The sequence below is a fragment of the Xenopus tropicalis genome, chromosome 2, assembly GCF_000004195.4.
Source record: "Xenopus tropicalis strain Nigerian chromosome 2, UCB_Xtro_10.0, whole genome shotgun sequence".
NCBI lineage: Eukaryota > Metazoa > Chordata > Amphibia > Anura > Pipidae > Xenopus > Xenopus tropicalis.
The window spans coordinates 172,111,744-172,133,933 of record NC_030678.2 but is presented as its reverse complement, the minus strand read 5'-3'; the positions used below and the strand labels follow the sequence as shown (position 1 = coordinate 172,133,933).

General features: G+C 44.1%; 1 protein-coding gene across 5 annotated transcripts in view; it reads right to left on the bottom strand.

Moving 5' to 3' along the window:
• p2ry6 (pyrimidinergic receptor P2Y6) overlaps nt 1–22,190 on the bottom strand; it is a 39,519-nt gene that overhangs the window by 7,436 nt on the left and 9,893 nt on the right. For all 5 annotated transcript variants that reach the window (XM_031897366.1, XM_031897363.1, XM_031897367.1 and 2 more), the window contains exon 2: nt 19,718–19,826. The gene's annotated coding sequence lies outside the window, so the exon portion shown is untranslated. The remainder of the gene's footprint in view (nt 1–19,717; nt 19,827–22,190) is intronic.

Here is a 22,190-nt window from a genome sequence, read left to right as displayed (position 1 = left end):
CTGAGCTGGGGAATGGGGTTACAGGGCTGGGGAATGGGGTTACTGAGCTGGGGAATGGGGTTACAGAGCTGGGGAATGGGGTTACTGAGCTGGGGAATGGGGTTACTGAGCTGGGGAATGGGGTTACAGAGCTGGGGAATGGGGTTACTGAGCTGGGGAATGGGTTACTGAGCTGGGGAATGGGGTTACAGGGCTGGGGAATGGGGTTACAGGGCTGGGGAATGGGGTTACTGAGCTGGGGAATGGGGTTACTGAGCTGGGGAATGGGGTTACAGAGCTGGGGAATGGGGTTACAGGGCTGGGGAATGGGGTTACAGGGCTGGGGAATGGGGTTACAGGGCTGGGGAATGGGGTTACAGAGCTGGGGAATGGGGTTACAGGGCTGGGGAATGGGGTTACAGAGCTGGGGAATGGGGTTACAGACCTTTAGCCGATAGCCTCTTGCCTTACCGCACACATTATTCCCCAGTTACAGCCCCAACCTCTGCCACTATCTATCAGCAGTTGCACTATCTCACACTCGCAGCCCTGTCTCCTGGGGGCCTTCCTACCTTGCTATATACACTCTAACAATAGCCTTCCCCTGACACCATCTTGCCTTACTATACACACTATCCCCCAGTTACAGCCCCTTCCCCTGACACCATCTTGCCTTACTATACACACTGTCCCCCAGTTACAGCCCCTTCCCCTGACACCATCTTGCCTTACTATACACACTATGCCCCAGTTACAGCCCCTGACACCATCTTGCCTTACTATACACACTGTCCCCCAGTTACAGCCCCTTCCCCTGACACCATCTTGCCTTACTATACACACTATGCCCCAGTTACAGCCCCTGACACCATCTTGCCTTACTATACACACTGTCCCACAGTTACAGCCCCTTCCCCTGACACCATCTTGCCTTACTATACACACTGTCCCCCAGTTACAGCCCCTCCCCCTGACACCATCTTGCCTTACTATACACACTGTTGTAGGATCATCCCAAGCTGCAAGTAAAGTATAAATGAAATGCCCAGTTTGCCCAGTGCGGCCGCCCCCGTCCCCCCCAGACTCCCCATTTCAGCTCTCACCTCACTGACCCCCCTTCCCCTTTGCTTGATTTTTACATTTCACACAAACCGTGAGGCGGAACCAACTCTCTCACGTTTCTCTAATCCCCATTGGTACTGAAGCCCATGTCCCCTTCTGCACTGCCGGTTCTGCCTCATGAAACAGTGAAGCCAGCACTCCTGCAGCCCAGACAGGTCTGTAACCAACTGCCAGTGTAGGAGTCAGAACCGGCAGTGCAGAGAATACAAACAGCTTTCCATAGCGAGTAATGCAGGTTGGAGGGGAGCAGAGTCAGTAGTAGTGATGGGCGAAAAGTTTCACCAGGCATGGATTCGCGGCGAATTTCCGCGTTTCGCCATTGGCGGATTGTTTCGCGAAACGGATGAAAAATTTCGCCGCGGAAAAATTCGCCACACGTCCAAAAATTGTCGCCGGCGTCAAAAAAGAATAGTCGCGGGCGACAAAACAATAGCGCGCGACGAAACAAGAGCCGCGGGCGACGAAACAATAGCCGTGCGACAAAATAATAGCCGCGGGCGACGAAACAAGAGCCGCGCAACGAAACAAGAGCCGCGGGCGACGAAACAAGAGCCGCGGGCGACGAAACAATAGCCGTGCGACAAAATAATAGCCGCGGGCGACGAAACAAGAGCCGCGCAACGAAACAAGAGCCGCGGGCGACGAAACAAGAGCCACGTGCGACGAAATAATAGCCGCGCGACGAAACAAGAGCCGCGGGCGACGAAACAAGTGCCGCGGGCGACGAAACAAGAGCCGCGCGACAAAACAATAGCCGCGGGAGATGAAACAATAGCCGCGCGACAAAATAATAGCCGCGGGCGACAATTTTTTTTGTCGCACGACATTTTCGCCGTTTCGCGAATTTTTCCCCGTTTCGCGGATCTTTTCAAAGATTCGCGAATTTTTTGGCGAAGCGAAACGGAACAGATTCGCTCATCACTAGTCAGTAGGAGAGATACCTCGGGGGGGCTGTACTGAGTGTGACCCCTCTGGGACACTATACAATAATCGCTGCACTTTATCTGCAACATCTGTTTGGCTTTGGGCTCAGTTACACGGGGGGAGCGCTGAGTGCCAGCCCCGGGCTCAGAGGCTTGGGATACACTGCGGCCCAGTGGTACCGAGGGATAAACCCACTGCCCCCACTCCAACCTCAGCACCAACCCATTCCATTGGGGATTCCCTGAGCCCCACATTGCTACAGGGACGGAAGGGATTGCTAGTAAGGGATATACGGCTGTTTAACCCCCCCGCCTATAATTACTGGGGAGGCACCCAATCCACTATCTCCTGATTCGGCCGAACCCCGACTCCATATCCGTATATGTAAAGGGTTAAAGAGCGCTGCAAAAAGTTCAACTTCTGTGTTTATTTGACAAAAAATCATGTGATTGTAACGATTCGGATCAGCCAGGAGCGTCAGCCAATCCAAACCCTACAGCCCTAATAATTCCACTCATATCATTATATTCTTGTTATCTATGGATTTATCTATGAATGTATCTATGGATGTATCTATGGATGTATCTATGAATGTATCTATGAATGTATCTATGGCTGTATCTATGAATGTATCTATGAATGTATCTATGAATGTATCTATGGATGTATCTATGAATGTATCTATGAATGTATCTATGAATGTATCTATGACTGTATCTATGGCTGTATCTATGAATGTATCTATGGCTGTATCTATGAATGTATCTATGAATGTATCTATGGCTGTATCTATGGCTGTATCTATGAATGTATATATGAATGTATCTATGGCTGTATCTATGGCTGTATCTATGGCTGTATCTATGGATGTATCTATGGATGTATCTATGAATGTATCTATGGCTGTATCTATGGCTGTATCTATGAATGTATCTATGGCTGTATCTATGAATGTATCTATGAATGTATCTATGAATGTATCTATGGATGTATCTATGAATGTATCTATGAATGTATCTATGAATGTATCTATGACTGTATCTATGGCTGTATCTATGAATGTATCTATGGCTGTATCTATGAATGTATCTATGAATGTATCTATGGCTGTATCTATGGCTGTATCTATGAATGTATATATGAATGTATCTATGGCTGTATCTATGGCTGTATCTATGAATGTATATATGAATGTATATATGGCTGTATCTATGGCTGTATCTATGGATGTATCTATGGATGTATCTATGAATGTATCTATGGCTGTATCTATGGCTGTATCTATGAATGTATCTATGGCTGTATCTATGAATGTATCTATGAATGTATCTATGGATGTATCTATGAATGTATCTATGGATGTATCTATGAATGTATCTATGGCTGTATCTATGAATGTATCTATGGCTGTATCTATGGCTGTATCTATGAATGTATCTATGGCTGTATCTATAGCTGTATCTATGGCTGTATCTATGAATGTATATATGAATGTATATATGGCTGTATCTATGGCTGTATCTATGGATGTATCTATGGCTGTATCTATGGCTGTATCTATGAATGTATATATGAATGTATATATGGTTGTATCTATGGCTGTATCTATGGATGTATCTATGAATGTATCTATGGCTGTATCTATGGCTGTATCTATGAATGTATCTATGGCTGTATCTATGAATGTATCTATGGCTGTATCTATGAATGTATCTATGGCTGTATCTATGGCTGTATCTATGGCTGTATCTATGAATGTATCTATGGATGTATATATGAATGTATCTATGAATGTATATATGGCTGTATCGCTGGCTGTATCTATGAATGTATCTATGACTGTATCTATGGCTGTATCTATGGCTGTATCTATGAATGTATCTATGGATGTATCTATGGCTGTATCTATGGCTGTATCTATGAATGTATATATGAATGTATATATGGCTGTATCTATGGCTGTATCTATGGATGTATCTATGAATGTATCTATGGCTGTATCTATGGCTGTATCTATGAATGTATCTATGGCTGTATCTATGAATGTATCTATGGCTGTATCTATGAATGTATCTATGGCTGTATCTATGGCTGTATCTATGGCTGTATCTATGAATGTATCTATGGATGTATATATGAATGTATCTATGAATGTATCGATGGCTGTATCTATGAATGTATCTATGACTGTATCTATGGCTGTATCTATGGCTGTATCTATGAATGTATCTATGGCTGTATCTATGAATGTATCTATGGCTGTATCTATGAATGTATCTATGGCTGTATCTATGAATGTATATATGGCTGTATCTATGGCTGTATCTATGGATGTATCTATGGCTGTATCTATGGCTGTATCTATGAATGTATCTATGGCTGTATCTATGAATGTATCTATGGATGTATATATGAATGTATCTATGAATGTATATATGGCTGTATCGATGAATGTAGCTATGGCTGTATCTATGAATGTATATATGGCTGTATCTATGGCTGTATCTATGGATGTATCTATGGCTGTATCTATGGCTGTATCTATGAATGTATCTATGGCTGTATCTATGGCTGTATCTATGAATGTATCTATGGCTGTATCTATGAATGTATATATGGCTGTATCTATGAATGTATATATGAATGTATATATGGCTGTATCTATGAATGTATCTATGGCTGTATCTATGAATGTATCTATGGCTGTATCTATGAATGTATATATGGCTGTATCTATGGCTGTATCTATGGATGTATCTATGGCTGTATCTATGGCTGTATCTATGGCTGTATCTATGGCTGTATCTATGAATGTATCTATGGCTGTATCTATGAATGTATCTATGGCTGTATCTATGAATGTATCTATGGCTGTATCTATGAATGTATCTATGGCTGTATCTATGGCTGTATCTATGGATGTATCTATGAATGTATCTATGGCTGTATCTATGAATGTATCTATGGCTGTATCTATGGATGTATCTATGAATGTATATATGGCTGTATCTATGGCTGTATCTATGGATGTATCTATGAATGTATCTATGGCTGTAGCTATGGATGTATCTATGAATGTATCTATGGCTGTATCTATGGATGTATCTATGAATGTATCTATGGCTGTATCTATGGATGTATCTATGAATGTATATATGGCTGTATCTATGAATGTATCTATGGATGTATCTATGAATGTATCTATGAATGTATATATGGCTGTATCTATGGCTGTATCTATGGCTGTATCTATGAATGTATCTATGGCTGTATCTATGGCTGTATCTATGGATGTATCTATGGCTGTATCTATGGCTGTATCTATGAATGTATCTATGGCTGTATCTATGGCTGTATCTATGAATGTATCTATGAATGTATCTATGAATGTATATATGGCTGTATCTATGGCTGTATCTATGGATGTATCTATGGATGTATCTATGGCTGTATCTATGGCTGTATCTATGGCTGTATCTATGGATGTACTATGGCTGTATCTATGGCTGTATCTATGAATGTATCTATGGCTGTATCTATGGCTGTATCTATGGATGTATCTATGGCTGTATCTATGGCTGTATCTATGAATGTATCTATGGCTGTATCTATGGCTGTATCTATGAATGTATCTATGGCTGTATCTATGGCTGTATCTATGGATGTATCTATGGATGTATCTATGGCTGTATCTATGGCTGTATCTATGAATGTATCTATGGCTGTATCTATGGATGTATCTATGGCTGTATCTATGAATGTATCTATGAATGTATCTATGAATGTATATATGGCTGTATCTATGGATGTACTATGGCTGTATCTATGGCTGTATCTATGGCTGTATCTATGAATGTATCTATGAATGTATATATGGCTGTATCTATGGCTGTATCTATGGATGTATCTATGGCTGTATCTATGGCTGTATCTATGTATGTATCTATGGCTGTATCTATGGCTGTATCTATGAATGTATCTATGAATGTATATATGACTGTATCTATGGCTGTATCTATGGATGTATCTATGGATGTATCTATGGCTGTATCTATGGCTGTATCTATGGCTGTATCTATGGATGTACTATGGCTGTATCTATGGCTGTATCTATGAATGTATCTATGGCTGTATCTATGGCTGTATCTATGGATGTATCTATGGCTGTATCTATGGCTGTATCTATGGCTGTATCTATGGCTGTATCTATGGATGTATCTATGAATGTATCTATGGCTGTATCTATGAATGTATCTATGGCTGTATCTATGAATGTATCTATGGATGTATCTATGGCTGTATCTATGAATGTATCTATGGCTGTATCTATGGCTGTATCTATGAATGTATCTATGGCTGTATCTATGGCTGTATCTATGGATGTATCTATGGCTGTATCTATGGCTGTATCTATGAATGTATCTATGGCTGTATCTATGGCTGTATCTATGAATGTATCTATGGCTGTATCTATGGCTGTATCTATGGATGTATCTATGGATGTATCTATGGCTGTATCTATGGCTGTATCTATGAATGTATCTATGGCTGTATCTATGGATGTATCTATGGATGTATCTATGGCTGTATCTATGGCTGTATCTATGAATGTATCTATGGCTGTATCTATGGATGTATCTATGGCTGTATATATGGCTGTATCTATGGATGTACTATGGCTGTATCTATGGCTGTATCTATGAATGTATCTATGAATGTATCTATGAATGTATATATGGCTGTATCTATGGCTGTATCTATGGCTGTATCTATGGCTGTATCTATGAATGTATCTATGAATGTATATATGGCTGTATCTATGGATGTATCTATGGATGTATCTATGGCTGTATCTATGGCTGTATCTATGAATGTATCTATGAATGTATATATGGCTGTATCTATGGATGTATCTATGGATGTATCTATGGCTGTATCTATGAATGTATCTATGGCTGTATCTATGAATGTATCTATGGCTGTATCTATGGCTGTATCTATGGATGTATCTATGGCTGTATCTATGAATGTATCTATGGCTGTATCTATGAATGTATCTATGGATGTATCTATGGCTGTATCTATGAATGTATCCCTATATAGCTCAGAATGAGACAGGACGATGGGCCCATAGTTGGCCGACAGGACCAGCCAGTAGGAGTAGTGTTTGCTGGTACTTTAACCCCCTAATGCTTGTTTAGTATGAAGCCAATCAGAGTCTATAGGGGCCATACCCAGTAACATTTAATTGCTGGTTTGGCCAATTCAGACCAAGTCGGCAGTTTATCTGCCCCTGCCTGGGGCCACTATGGGGCCGGCCTGAAATCTTATGGGACAGGGTGCAAATCATGTTGATGTGGCCCCCATCCCACAGCTCAGCCCAGTTTGGCCCGGAATGTGCCAAATTCTGTAGCACAAGATCTGCTCTCCTTCCCTAAAGCTGGCCATACACGTGGCGATCCGACGATGTTTCGTACGACCATCGGTCGCACAAAACATCGTAAGATCCGCCACACACCATTCAGGGCTGAATCGGCAGGTAAGGAGGTAGAAACAATAGGATTTCTACCTCCTTCTGCCGATTCAGCTCTGAAGGGAGAAATTTGGTCAGGCGCCTTCTATGGCGCCCGATCAAAATTTTCTAACTTGGCCGATCGGCGAGTCGTCCGATATCGGCAGCTTCCTGCGATATCGGTCGACTCGCCGACATGCCATACACGCACCGATTATCGTACGAAACGAGGTTTCGTACGATAATATCGGTGCGTGTATGGCCACCTTTAGGTATCATGGATGGGAATGATTGGTTAATAAGAGCAGATTACATAATGCCCACACAGCGGAACGCAGCTCTTATGCTATATATTTATCCTTAGAAGTGCGGCATTCTGGGAGATCAGCACAATCAAAAATGGGAGGTGGCGCTGCAAAAATCCATAGCTGCCCATTAAGTGTTCCTGATATATATACTGTATATACTTGAGTATAAGCCTAGTTTTTCAGCACCCAAAATGTGCTGAAAAAGTCACCCTCGGCTTATACTCGAGTCGGGTGCCATGGGTCCCTCTAGACTAGCACCCTCTCTCCTTTGTGTGCAAATTAAGCCACCTGCAACCAGACCCTCCAGTGCCCTGGCCTAGGCTCCCACTAGCAATACTTATTTCCCCTTACATCTCTGCTGCCAGTTTGCCAATGTGCAATGAGTGTGGGGTAGTACTCATATTGTTTTTGTTGACCTTCTTCTCCGCTTACAGAGCTAATTTACTGTTTTTCTTTGAAATAAATATTGAAAAACATATACCCCACTGATGCCTCAATTAATGTAATTTTATTGGTATTTATTTTGATTATTAAAACTTAGCAGTAGCTGCTGCATTTCCCACCCTAGGCTTATACTCGAGTCAATAAGTTTTTCCAGTTTTCTTAGGTAAAATTAGATACCTCGGCTTATATTCGGATCGGCTTATACTCAAGTATATACGGTACTCACATATTTCTCCTACATTCCTGCACTTGGATACCAGCATTTCCATTCTGCAGGAACCCTCACTAATTATATATACAGGTATGGGACCTGTTACCCAGAATGCTTAGTACCTGGGGTCTTCCGGATAAGGGATCTTTCCATAATTTGGATCTCCGTACCTTAAGTCTGCTAAAAATAAATTTAACATTCAATAAACCCAATAGGGCTGTTCTGCCCCAATAAGGGGTAATTATATCTTAGTTGGGATCAAGTACAGGTACTGTTTTATTATTACAGAGAAAAGGGAATCATTTAACCATTAAATAAACCCAATAGGGCTGTTCTGCCCCAATAAGGGGTAATTATATCTTAGTTGGGATCAAGTACAGGTACTGTTTTATTATTACAGAGAAAAGGGAATCATTTAACCATTAAATAAACCCAATAGGGCTGTTCTGCCTCCAATAAGGGGTAATTATATCTTAGTTGGGATCAAGTACAGGTACTGTTTTATTATTACAGAGAAAAGGGAATCATTTAACCATGAAATAAACACAATAGGGCTGTTCTGCCCCAATAAGGGGTAATTATATCTTAGTTGGGATCAAGTACAGGTACTGTTTTATTATTACAGAGAAAAGGGAATCATTTAACCATGAAATAAACCCAATAGGGCTGTTCTGCCCCCAATAAGGGGTAATTATATCTTAGTTGGGATCAAGTACAAGTACTGTTTTATTATTACAGAGAAAAAGGAAATTATTTGTAAAAATGTAAATTATTTGGGGGGGTCATTACTGCGGGGGGGGGGGGGGTAGGATCAGAACTGCTAGAGTGGCACAGGTGACAGTGGGGCACTGACACCTGTGACATAGAAAATATAAAGAGAATGGCCCCCAGAGTGGCACATAGGGGTAAGAAAGGCACAGTTCCATGCATGCTGGGTAACATAGGGCAGAGGCACTCAGTCGGGCACAGATACAGCTGCCTAGAACTGAATCCAGTGTAACCCAAGCAGCGTGGGCAGTCAGCAAGCTGTGCCCAGAAATATCACTTTAAAATAACACATGCCCCTTCTGTCTTTAAAGGGATGGCATATATATTGATGTAATTGATGTAATAATCAATATATAATAATGTAATATATAATATAACGTGGCACATGTAGATCATTTCGTTCACAGACTGGCACATTACATAGAGTGGCACACACAGGTAATTGCACTCACAGACTGGCACAGACACAGTATATATAGTGGCACACAGAGGTAAATATATTTACAGACTGGCACAGACACAGTATATATAGTGGCACACAGAGGTAAATATATTTACAGACTGGCACAGACACAGTATATATAGTGGCACACAGAGGTAAATATATTTACAGAATGGCACAGACACAGTATATATAGTGGCACACAGAGGTAAATATATTTACAGACTGGCACAGGCACAATATATATAGTGGCACACAGAGGTAAATATATTTACAGACTGGCACAGACACAGTATATATAGTGGCACACAGAGGTAAATATATTTACAGACTGGCACAGACACAGTATATATAGTGGCACACAGAGGTAAATATATTTACAGACTGGCACAGACACAGTATATATAGTGGCACACAGAGGTAAATATATTTACAGACTGGCACAGACACAGTATATATAGCGGCACCCAGAGGTAAATATATTTACAGACTGGCACAGACACAGTATATATAGTGGCACACAGGTAAATATATTTACAGACTGTCACAGACACAGTATATATAGTGGCACACAGGTAAATATATTTACAGACTGGCACAGACACAGTATATATAGTGGCACACAGAGGTAAGTATATTTACAGACTGGCACAGACACAGTATATATAGTGGCACACAGAGGTAAATATATTTACAGACTGGCACAGACACAATATATATAGTGGCACACAGAGGTAAGTATATTTACAGACTGGCACAGACACAGTATATATAGTGGCACACAGAGGTAAATATATTTACAGACTGGCACAGACACAGTATATATAGTGGCACACAGAGGTAAATATATTTACAGACTGGCACAGACACAGTATATATAGTGGCACACAGAGGTAAATATATTTACAGACTGGCACAGACACAGTATATATAGTGGCACACAGAAGTAAATATATTTACAGACTAGCACAGACACAGTATATTATAGTGCACACAGAGGTAAATATATTTACAGGACTGGCACAGACACAGGTATATATAGTGGCACACAGAAGTAAATATATTTACAGACTGGCACAGACACAGTATATATAGTGGCACACAGAGGTAAATATATTTACAGACTGGCACAGACACAGTATATATAGTGGCACACAGAGGTAAATATATTTACAGACTGGCACAGACACAATGTATATAGTGGCACACAGAGGTAAATATATTTACAGACTGGCACAGACACAGTATATATAGTGGCACACAGAGGTAAATATATTTACAGACTGGCACAGACACAATGTATATAGTGGCACACAGAGGTAAATATATTTACAGACTGGCACAGACACAATGTATATAGTGGCACACAGAGGTAAATATATTTACAGACTGGCACAGGCACAGTATATATAGTGGCACACAGGTAAATATATTTACAGACTGGCACAGACACAGTATATATAGTGGCACACAGAGGTAATTCTATTCACAAACACGCACTTTATATCAAGTGCCACTTACAGATGATCCCATTCACAGACTGGCACACTAGACATAAAGGCAAAGTATAACCAACCAGTTCCACTTACTGACAGTCGGTCTCCCTGCCACCTCCTGCCAGTCCCTTAGGCTGCACTTCCCTTGGCTCCTCTTACCCGCACTCATTTCCCCTCTCTATTTTGGGAATAAAGTGATTCCCCAGCTGTGTGTAAGTGTGTGTGTAAGTGTGTGGTTACTATGTGCCCATGTACACCCTGGGTACCAGCTTGTGTATACTGGTTACAAATCCTGTGCTTCTTCCATTTACCCCCCACCCCCCATATAAGTACAAGAACCCAGCAGACTTACCTCCCAGTCTGTGCCATAGCCCCACTGTATCTGCCTGGGAACCGGAGCCCAACTGGATCATATGAAGATGTTCTGATCCAGCCCCAGTGTAGAACTAAAGCTCTGCACCCTGCCCCGTACCCCAGAGACCCCCCGGGATGCCTCCAGCCCGCACTGGTGAGACTGCTGCCTGCTCGCTGCCAGGGAAGTGCTCATTGCAGAGCGACGGCTACAGACCCAGCACAGGGAATAATGACAGTCATAATAGATGGAACAGCCTGCGTATAATTCCGCATAATGATATGGGCCGTGTTAGTGGTACCGGTACTGATCCGCTGCCCAGGGAGCCCTCTAATTATACTAGAGATTTACATCAATTATAGCACTGTATATTGTATATTATCCTACACTGTGCCTTCCGCAGGGACTACTTTGCCTTTATCTGCTAATTCCTTTAGGGGGGGATTTGGGGTGAGTGCTTATTTGTGCCCTGGGTACCCCTGGAACTATAGCGGGGTGACTGTTACCCCAATGTTTCTATATATCTGTAACCTTGTTATGGGCTAAGGGGGCCCAGCCTGAAGGCCAGTTAGGGGGGGATTTGGGGTGAGTGCTTATTTGTGCCCTGGGTACCCCTGGAACTATAGCAGGGTGACTGTTACCCCAATGTTTCTATATATCTGTAACCTTGTTATGGGCTAAGGGGGCCCAGCCTGAAGGCCAGTTAGGGGGGGGGATTTGGGGTGAGTGCTTATTTGTGCCCTGGGTACCCCTGGAACTATAGCAGGGTGACTGTTACCCCAATGTTTCTATATATCTGTAACCTTGTTATGGGCTAAGGGGGCCCAGCCTGAAGGCCAGTTAGGGGGGGATTTGGGGTGAGTGCTTATTTGTGCCCTGGGTACCCCTGGAACTATAGCGGGGTGACTGTTACCCCAATGTTTCTATATATCTGTAACCTTGTTATGGGCTAAGGGGGCCCAGCCTGAAGGCCAGTTAGGGGGGGATTTGGGGTGAGTGCTTATTTGTGCCCTGGGTACCCCCTGGAACTATAGCGGGGTGACTGTTACCCCAATGTTTCTATATATCTGTGACCTTGTTATGGGCTAAGGGGGCCCAGCCTGAAGGCCAGTTAGGGGGGGATTTGGGGTGAGTGCTTATTTGTGCCCTGGGTACCCTGGAACTATAGCGGGGTGACTGTTACCCCAATGTTTCTATATATCTGTAACCTTGTTATGGGCTAAGGGGGCCCAGCCTGAAGGCCAGTTAGGGGGGGATTTGGGGTGAGTGCTTATTTGTGCCCTGGGTACCCCTGGAACTATAGCGGGGTGACTGTTACCCCAATGTTTCTATATATCTGTAACCTTGTTATGGGCTAAGGGGGCCCAGCCTGAAGGCCAGTTAGGGGGGGATTTGGGGTGAGTGCTTATTTGTGCCCTGGGTACCCCTGGAACTATAGCAGGGTGACTGTTACCCCAATGTTTCTATATATCTGTAACCTTGTTATGGGCTAAGGGGGCCCAGCCTGAAGGCCAGTTAGGGGGGGATTTGGGGTGAGTGCTTATTTGTGCCCTGGGTACCCCTGGAACTATAGCGGGGTGACTGTTACCCCAATGTTTCTATATATCTGTAACCTTGTTATGGGCTAAGGGGGCCCAGCCTGAAGGCCAGTTAGGGGGGGATTTGGGGTGAGTGCTTATTTGTGCCCTGGGTACCCCTGGAACTATAGCAGGGTGACTGTTACCCCAATGTTTCTATATATCTGTAACCTTGTTATGGGCTAAGGGGGCCCAGCCTGAAGGCCAGTTAGGGGGGGATTTGGGGTGAGTGCTTATTTGTGCCCTGGGTACCCCTGGAACTATAGCAGGGTGACTGTTACCCCAATGTTTCTATATATCTGTAACCTTGTTATGGGCTAAGGGGGCCGAGCCTGGACATAATGGTAAGGCTCAGACCCAAGAAACCTAGAAAACGTTATACTTCTCCTGTAACATACATCTAAGTGATCTTCTACTGCACCAATAGTTTAATAATATAATGGGGTTTTCCTGTTTATAAAGCCTACATATTTCTCTTTGTGCAGCGATGAGATGAATAAATCCCAGGGCAGAATATTTATGGAGCACTTTTCCTTGGATTTCATTGCAGGGGAATTTTTATCCAGAAACAATAACACAAAGCTTTGCAGCACAGTAAGAGGGAAAGCTACTGATCAATAGAAATGAAGGAGCTCCATTAACACACCGAGCGTTTCCAAGGTACAGTGCAGCACCCAACAACTGCCCCAAGGGGGAACAGACGCCAGTTCTAAGTTGCTGTATTTGCACAATTGAACGGTAATTATTACATCTATTAATATGCAATGTTATTATTATCTTCTTTTCTCCCTCCGCCTGCAAAACAGCAACAGCTGGACCTCTATCTACTAAATGAATGACCCAAGTAGCCGCCACGTGACCTGTAAAGGGTTAACACAAGTCACACCAAATAAAAGAATCAAAGCGCTTGTGCTGGAACCACAGTGAAATTTTCCAGACATATTTTTGGGTAAAACTGTGATTTATTTTTAATCTTATATATACTTTCCCTTTGCCTAATTCATTTATCAGAGAAACACTGATGTACAAATGGGACTTGGAGACAAATCAGAAAAGTGATTTCTAAACAATTCCTTATAAGCTCATTGTGATAACAGAATAGGGGCCCTCTGGTGCCTTCTGCCCCCTCCGCTAAGGAGAGAATACCCTAATCTATTTATTCCATCATTGGAATGGGCATTGGTCCTTCCTAGGACTCATTTATAAGCACTGGGCAAATGTGTCCGTAGGCAGTAACTCATGGCAGCCAATCACAGTGCTGTATTCATTTTTATACCTGCAGCTGTCTAAAAAATGCCAATTGCTGATTGGTTGCTATGGGTTACTGCCCATGGGCAACACATCACAATGAATGTTCCTGGTCTGCCCCAATGCAGAGCAGATTTCCCCCAACCCAAGAGACATAAGTTATTGCTCATAGGGTGCCTGGTTTCTTTCACCTTATTAATATATAGGTTGCAGTGCTGCAAGGAACAGACTGTAATGAAAAAGCGCCCTCTTGTGGTCCAAACATTGTGAAACACGGCAGGATTCAACGAGCAATAGCTAATGGAGTGTATTCAGATTTTGGAGCATATTGCTGGTTATTTATGGTAAATGCTTGTTGGACATAATATATTATATTTCCACGAGATACAGAATGTCCCCATGTAGCTTTGCATTGGGTCTCACTGATAAACTCTAATTATAATGCAGGTTATTGCAGTGTTTCTGTACTCCATGCACCCCAACTACAGCCGGTCAGTCCCAATACTGGCCTCTAGGGGATAGACTGTCTCGTGTTGCCCAGCCCTAGTATACAGTATGGGTGGGAGGGATTGGAATCCTTTGATAGAATCTACAGCTGGCCTACACAGAAGGATCACCCCCCCCCAATATGTCCACCTTGAGGGGGGGGGGATGATTGCACCAATGAACCAATGTGTTTCTTGCTCCAACAGGATTTTTAAACTTGTCCAATCATCATCTGGCCGATAGTCGCCCACATATTGGTCAGGTAGGCCTATCAGAGGACACTATACTTGGGCCAATAAGCTGCCAACGTGGTCCATCAGCAGTTTTTATTGGACCGAGTATAGCCACCTTTACAGGGGGTGGGGCAGGGAGTCTGGACTGGAACACTTAGAACTTAGAACTTTCTGGCATTTAGTTTTGGGTTGAATTTACAACTTCAAACCCAAAATAGCTGCTCTTAGGAATAAATCTCTGTCTGAATTCCCACTGCTCCAAGGTAAAGGGGTGACACCCCCCCCCTCATTACTTACTCCTCAGTGTTGCTCAGTTCAGCACCACGGACAGTTGCCAAGCAGGTAGGCAGCTCAATGGCTTCACCCTGAGGGCCCCTCACAAACTCAGTATCTTCCATGGGACTCCAAAGTCCATCTGCTCTAACCAACGTCTCCTTATTAACAATATGGGGTAAATAGGTCCCTAAATACAGAGGACAGAGCTCTTGACAGGCAAGTCCAGACCCCCATAATACTCCTGCCCTTGTGCTTTGACATAATGGGTTGGAATCAGCAGGGTTTGCGTGCCTGGCAGCAGGAAAAGAGCCTGGAAATGAGTTTTCTCTGCGGCTCATTAATGGCACAGGCACCATGGAGCTTCCACGTTCACATATTCATATTAATAACCCGTGTATTTTATCCCATACAGATAAATTCATCACCGGGCAGTGGCATCTAATGTGTTTGAGTGGCTTCCTGTGAAGCAATAAAACTGATGGAAGCCAAGGACCAGCCTGTTATTCAGATTAATTGGGTAATGAAGTGGAATTGTGTTTAATACAAACTGCTGGGGGGGTTTGTCTCTCCCAGGCTGGTTCAGCAGTTGGTATTGGGCTCAGTAGCTGATATAATAGTTTTATCCAGCGACTGGAACTCAACAACTTTAATTCCTTTTTCTCGGAAAGCCATGGGAATGCACTGTAGATAGTGCCGGAGAGATAATACAACTGGGCCCACATCAAAGAACAATATTACCAAGGAATAATCCCATGAAACTTTGTTTATAGACTATACAGTGAGAGAACATTCATGCTTTAATAGATTAATAGTTTTTTGGCTGCCGGGGTCATTTGAAAGCTGCAAAGAGTTGTAATAAAAAGGCAAATAATTCAAAACCTATAGAAGCTAAAAATTAAAGACCAATTGAAAGGTCTTAATAGGGTAATACTTGGGGCAAACAAGGGCTGACCCCAAATTTTAGCCTAGTTGGCTTTCACTCTGGTGAGTGAGGAATATTTAGGAGGCCAAGAAAATCTTAGTGGCCTTTACTCTTGGACCACCAATCCACTGCTCTCAACCTTCTACAGGCCAGACCCCCATAACTCTTACTACTTCCAGCTCAGGAACAGAAAACATGGAGGCAGAGTGGGGGTTTCTCATTGGAGAATTCTATTGCATATATTGTGCCGCTAACATTGGAGAGCTGGGGTTGGATCTGGATGTTTAATCAAGTGAAATGACTTTAAGTATACAACCCTGGCGTTGCTGGATTCCAGCTCCCATCATGCTTTAATGCTCGAAAATATACTACATTTTTTATGTATGGTTAAAGGTTTACAGTATATTTATATTATACTCAGCAGTGAAAGATTTTAATGGCAGACTGAGTGCCAAGTCAGCAGATCAGAGTTTGGCACGGGTACCCAGGGCATCTCAGCCATGCCAGCAGCGCCGCTTCCCTACACTCAAAGCTGCACAGTAATCCCACAGGCACAGCCAGGGCGGATCTATTGGCCAACACAAGCAGCTGTGCCTTATAAAGGGGCCTATTTTTATTTGTCAGGATGACCGGCCAAATTTCTCCAGTCTGGTTAATTCAGAAGCAACAGAAGGATTAACACTAAGTGAGTAACAGGCTGGGTGTTTATCCGATCCCCAGACGCAGAGCTTCTTCTGCTCTTTGTAACAAGTATCAGCTGTTCCCAATGGACAATCAATTAAAGTGGCAGTTTATTAAGAAAAAAAACTTAGGTAATGCCAGAAAATGTCCTTTTAGGCACAGCCCTACAACTTGCACTGCACGATGGAAAAATAATAATGAATAAAATTAAGAACCCACTCTAAATGGACTCCCCAAAAATGATTATAAGTCGATCAGAACACCTCTCCTAAGCTCGACTGACCAGAGAAAAGTGGATGAGCCAACACATAGTTGGGACTAATGTCTGAGGTCAAGCTGAGATACAATACATTCTCCATACACTTCCAAGTGTTGGGGAGCCACACAAGCATGAAAAAGTTCTTTGGGGTGCCAAATAGGGGCTGTGATTGGCTATTTGGTAGCCCCATGGGGGCTGCTGGCCTGCAGGAGGCTCTGCTTGGGGTAAAACTGTCCAAGGGGTTGGGGAGCAACATGTTGCCTCTGAGCCGCTGGTTGGGGATCACTGGTCCATATGAAATAAAGTTGGCCCATGAGATACTGTGCAGATATTACAGACCTGGCAAATATGAAACTTTACTAACAGTTATCTCATTTTCCACAGATTAGAATGAGACAGAGTTTCAGCCCCCAGAGCTGGGTCTCCAAGACCTTGATTGAGAGCAGAGATGATGAGTTTTTTGACTATTATTGACAAAGTGCAGCTGCCAGAATAACTGAGATCAGAATGCAGTTTTGTGCCGAGGTTCTGGCCTTGTTCCTCTCTCTGCCATGTTAAAATGCCTATATGGAAATTGGCAATTTGCACCCAATTACAATGTAAGTAAATAAACTTCATTCCCTGTGCTGTTGCTGAAGTGGGTAAACGTAGCTGAAACCAGAGATGCAATATGGAGAACGGTTCCTGGGATATGGACCTGAGTGTCCGTTAAGGTTCTGGAGTCAGAACTAGGCTGCCAGACGAAAAAAGAAATAAGAGGAGAGAAAAGAAAAGGAGAGCAGAGAAAAGTAGAGGAGAGCAGAGGAGAGGAGAGAAGAGCAGAGGAGAGTATAGAAGAGAAGAGCAGAGGAAAGGAGTGGAGAGAAGAGCAGAGGAGAAGAGCAGAGGAGAGAAGAGCAGAGGAGAGTATAGAAGAGAAGAGCAGAGGAAAGGAGTGGAGAGAAGAGCAGAGGAGAGAAGAGCAGAGGAGAGAAGAGGAGAGGAGATGAAAGGAGAGAAGAGAAGAGCAGAGGAGAGAAGAGCAGAGGAGAGTATAGAAGAGAAGAGCAGAGGAAAGGCGTGGAGAGAAGAGCAGAGGAGAAGAGTAGAGAAGAGGAGAGAAGAGAAGAGGAGAGGAGAGCAGAGGAGAAGAGTAGAGAAGAGGAGAGAAGAGGAGAGAAGAGGAGAGGAGAGGAGAGAAGAGGAGAGCAGAGGAGAAGAGTAGAGAAGAGGAGAGAAGAGAAGAGGAGAGGAGAGGAGAGCAGAGGAGAAGAGTAGAGAAGAGGAGAGAAGAGGAGAGAAGAGGAGAGGAGAGGAGAGAAGAGGAGAGCAGAGGAGAAGAGTAGAGAAGAGGAGAGAAGAGAAGAGGAGAGGAGAGGAGAGAAGAGAAGAGGAGAGCAGAGGAGAAGAGTAGAGAAGAGGAGAGAAGAGGAGAGGAGAGCAGAGGAGGGATATATCATGTGAACATATATAGATGGACCAGATGTCTAAAGAATAACGTTGTTATAGCAAAAGGAAGAAGAACAAAAGCAACAGAAAACAGAAGATCAGAAAGCAGCCAAAAGGGAGAGCATCACAGAGGGGGAGATAGGAAGATGTGAAAAATATGGAACCATTTTAAAGGGAAAGACAAAAGGAAAAGAGATAAAATATGTCTTGGGCAGGTAATAAAATTCCTTTGGATGAGGTGAACCCCATTAGCGCCCTGATATGGACTCTTCCTAGGCCCCCCCACATTCTGATCCAACAGTTGGTCCACATTTCCTACATCTCTTTTGACCTTTTGGCCCAGTCATTGATTTGGCCTCACCAGCTGGGCTACTTGCTCCAATGGAAGAAGTTGCCTCAAAGCTAAAAAAAAAATCAGAATGATCCTGGGTATTCTCGTTTTTTAAGGGTTTAGTTTCCCTTTATAGCCAAGGTGTGATGTGGTTAATTAGGAGCGGCCGTTAATATCATCATCTATTAAACCCGATCCATTAAACCCCTTGGCACGGCGCCACTGGCCCTGACAGTGCCAGTTAATAGATAACTAATACGCATTAGCCCATCCATGCACAAACACAGCGGCTACGTGGGGACGGAATATTGACACCGCTCAGTACAAATAAGGGTGGCGAGTGGGAAATAAAAGCTTCGTTAGGGTTATTGTGCGCCGGTAACAATAGCGGCTGTATAAAAGGGAGAATATTTACACTGCGTTCGGTGACTTGGCGCGGGGCGATTGGACGAGACTCCATAGGCCAGTTTTGTGCCACCGCTTATTTCCTTCTACGTGGTGATTTATGGTCCTCTGTGCGCTCATATTATTTATTCCCCTCTGTATTTGCCCAGTAATTGCACAGTGAATGTATAATCCCTTTACTCTTGGTCGGCAGTTAGTTTGGCCAATTAGCCATTGTCTCAGGCCGACTGGCCACATCCACTGGTTTGTCCTTAACATTTCAGCAGCCTAATATCGACGAGGAGGGAAATCATGAGAGAATTGGGGGACTCACCTTTGACCCTTGCAGCCTTCTGTGAGATTGGGGGAAAGGGGTTCACCATGATAAATCCTTACAGTGATCAACATGGCAGCTCCCAATTGTTCCTAATGTTGGGGTCACCCTAAAAAACAAAACAAAATGATAAGTGTTACGGGTCCTAAATAATAATAATAATAAAGGAGTTATAGCCCGAGATCCAACATTTAGCACACACACATATATATATATATCGATAATAAACATCACTGTGTGCATTTCCTATAATTAATTTCATAAAAATCAATGTATTGCTTTGAATGCAGAACAAATATTTACTGCAGACATGACGTCCCTGGTGTTTGCCTTTCATAGCAATAAATGTCTCATTAAAGCTGCATAAACAATTGAGCAATGATAGGGCTGTCTTCAATGGGTGATTGGGCCTGGTCGGAACAGGTATTTAAGTACCTTGTTATATAATGGGGACTGACCAACCTATCGCTCTTACTGTATGTTAAACACCCCTGATAGCTTTTGATTGGGCACCATCTCTCCCTACTATACCTGCTATCCCACAGCCCCAGTCCCTTCCCAGAGGCTATTATCCCACTGCTACTATAGGCACCATCTCTCCCTACTATACCTGCTATCCCACAGCCCCAGTCCCTTCCCAGAGGCTATTATCCCACTGCTACTATAGGCACCATCTCTCCCTACTATACCTGCTATCCCACAGCCCCAGTCCCTTCCCAGAGGCTATTATCCCCCCACTGCTACTATAGGCACCATCTCTCCCTACTATACCTGCTATCCCACAGCCACAGTCCCTTCCCAGAGGCTATTATCCCCCCCACTGCTACTATAGGCACCATCTCTCCCTACTATACCTGCTATCCCACAGCCCCAGTCCCTTCCCAGAGGCTATTATCCCCCACTGCTACTATAGGCACCATCTCTCCCTACTATACCTGCTATCCCACAGCCCCAGTCCCTTCCCAGAGGCTATTATCCCCCCACTGCTACTATAGGCACTATCTCTCCCTACTATACCTGCTATCCCACAGCCCCAGTCCCTTCCCAGAGGCTATTATCCCCCCACTGCTACTATAGGCACTATCTCTCCCTACTATACCTGCTATCCCACAGCCCCAGTCCCTTCCCAGAGGCTATTATCCCCCCACTGCTACTATAGGCACCATCTCTCCCTACTATACCTGCTATCCACAGCCCCAGTCCCTTCCCAGAGGCTATTATCCCCCCACTGCTACTATAGGCACTATCTCTCCCTACTATACCTGCTATCCCACAGCCCCAGTCCCTTCCCAGAGGCTATTATCCCACTGCTACTATAGGCACCATCTCTCCCTACTATACCTGCTATCCACAGCCCCAGTCCCTTCCCAGAGGCTATTATCCCCCACTGCTACTATAGGCACCATCTCTCCCTACTATACCTGCTATCCACAGCCCCAGTCCCTTCCCAGAGGCTATTATCCCCCACTGCTACTATAGGCACCATCTCTCCCTACTATACCTGCTATCCCACAGCCCCAGTCCCTTCCCAGAGGCTATTATCCCCCCACTGCTACTATAAGCACCATCTCTCCCTACTATACCTGCTATCCCACAGCCCCAGTCCTTCCCAGAGGCTATTATCCCCCCACTGCTACTATAGGCACCATCTCTCCCTACTATACCTGCTATCCCACAGCCCCAGTCCCTTCCCAGAGGCTATTACCCCCCCCACTGCTACTATAGGCACCATCTCTCCCTACTATCCCACAGCCCCAGTCCCTTCCCAGAGGCTATTATCCCCCCACTGCTACTATAGGCACCACCTCTACCTACTATACCTGCTATCCCCCAGCCCCAGTCCCTTCCCAGAGGCTATTATCCCCCCACTGGTACTATAGGCACCATCTCTCCCTACTATACCTGCTATCCCACAGCCCCAGTCCCTTCCCAGAGGCTATTATCCCCCCACTGCTACTATAGGCACTATCTCTCCCTACTATACCTGCTATCCCACAGCCCCAGTCCCTTCCCAGAGGCTATTATCCCCCCACTGCTACTATAGGCATCATCTCTCCCTACTATACCTGCTATCCCACAGCCCCAGTCCCTTCCCAGAGGCTATTATCCCCCCACTGCTACTATAGGCACTATCTCTCCCTACTATACCTGCTATCCCACAGCCCCAGTCCCTTCCCAGAGGCTATTATCCCCCCACTGCTACTATAGGCACCATCTCTCCCTACTATACCTGCTATCCCACAGCCCCAGTCCCTTCCCAGAGGCTATTACCCCCCCACTGCTACTATAGGCACCATCTCTCCCTACTATACCTGCTATCCCACAGCCCCAGTCCCTTCCCAGAGGCTATTATCCCCCCACTGTTACTATAGGCACCACCTCTCCCTACTATACCTGCTATCCCACAGCCCCAGTCCCTTCCCAGAGGCTATTATCCCCCCACTGCTACAATAGGCACCATCTCTCCCTACTA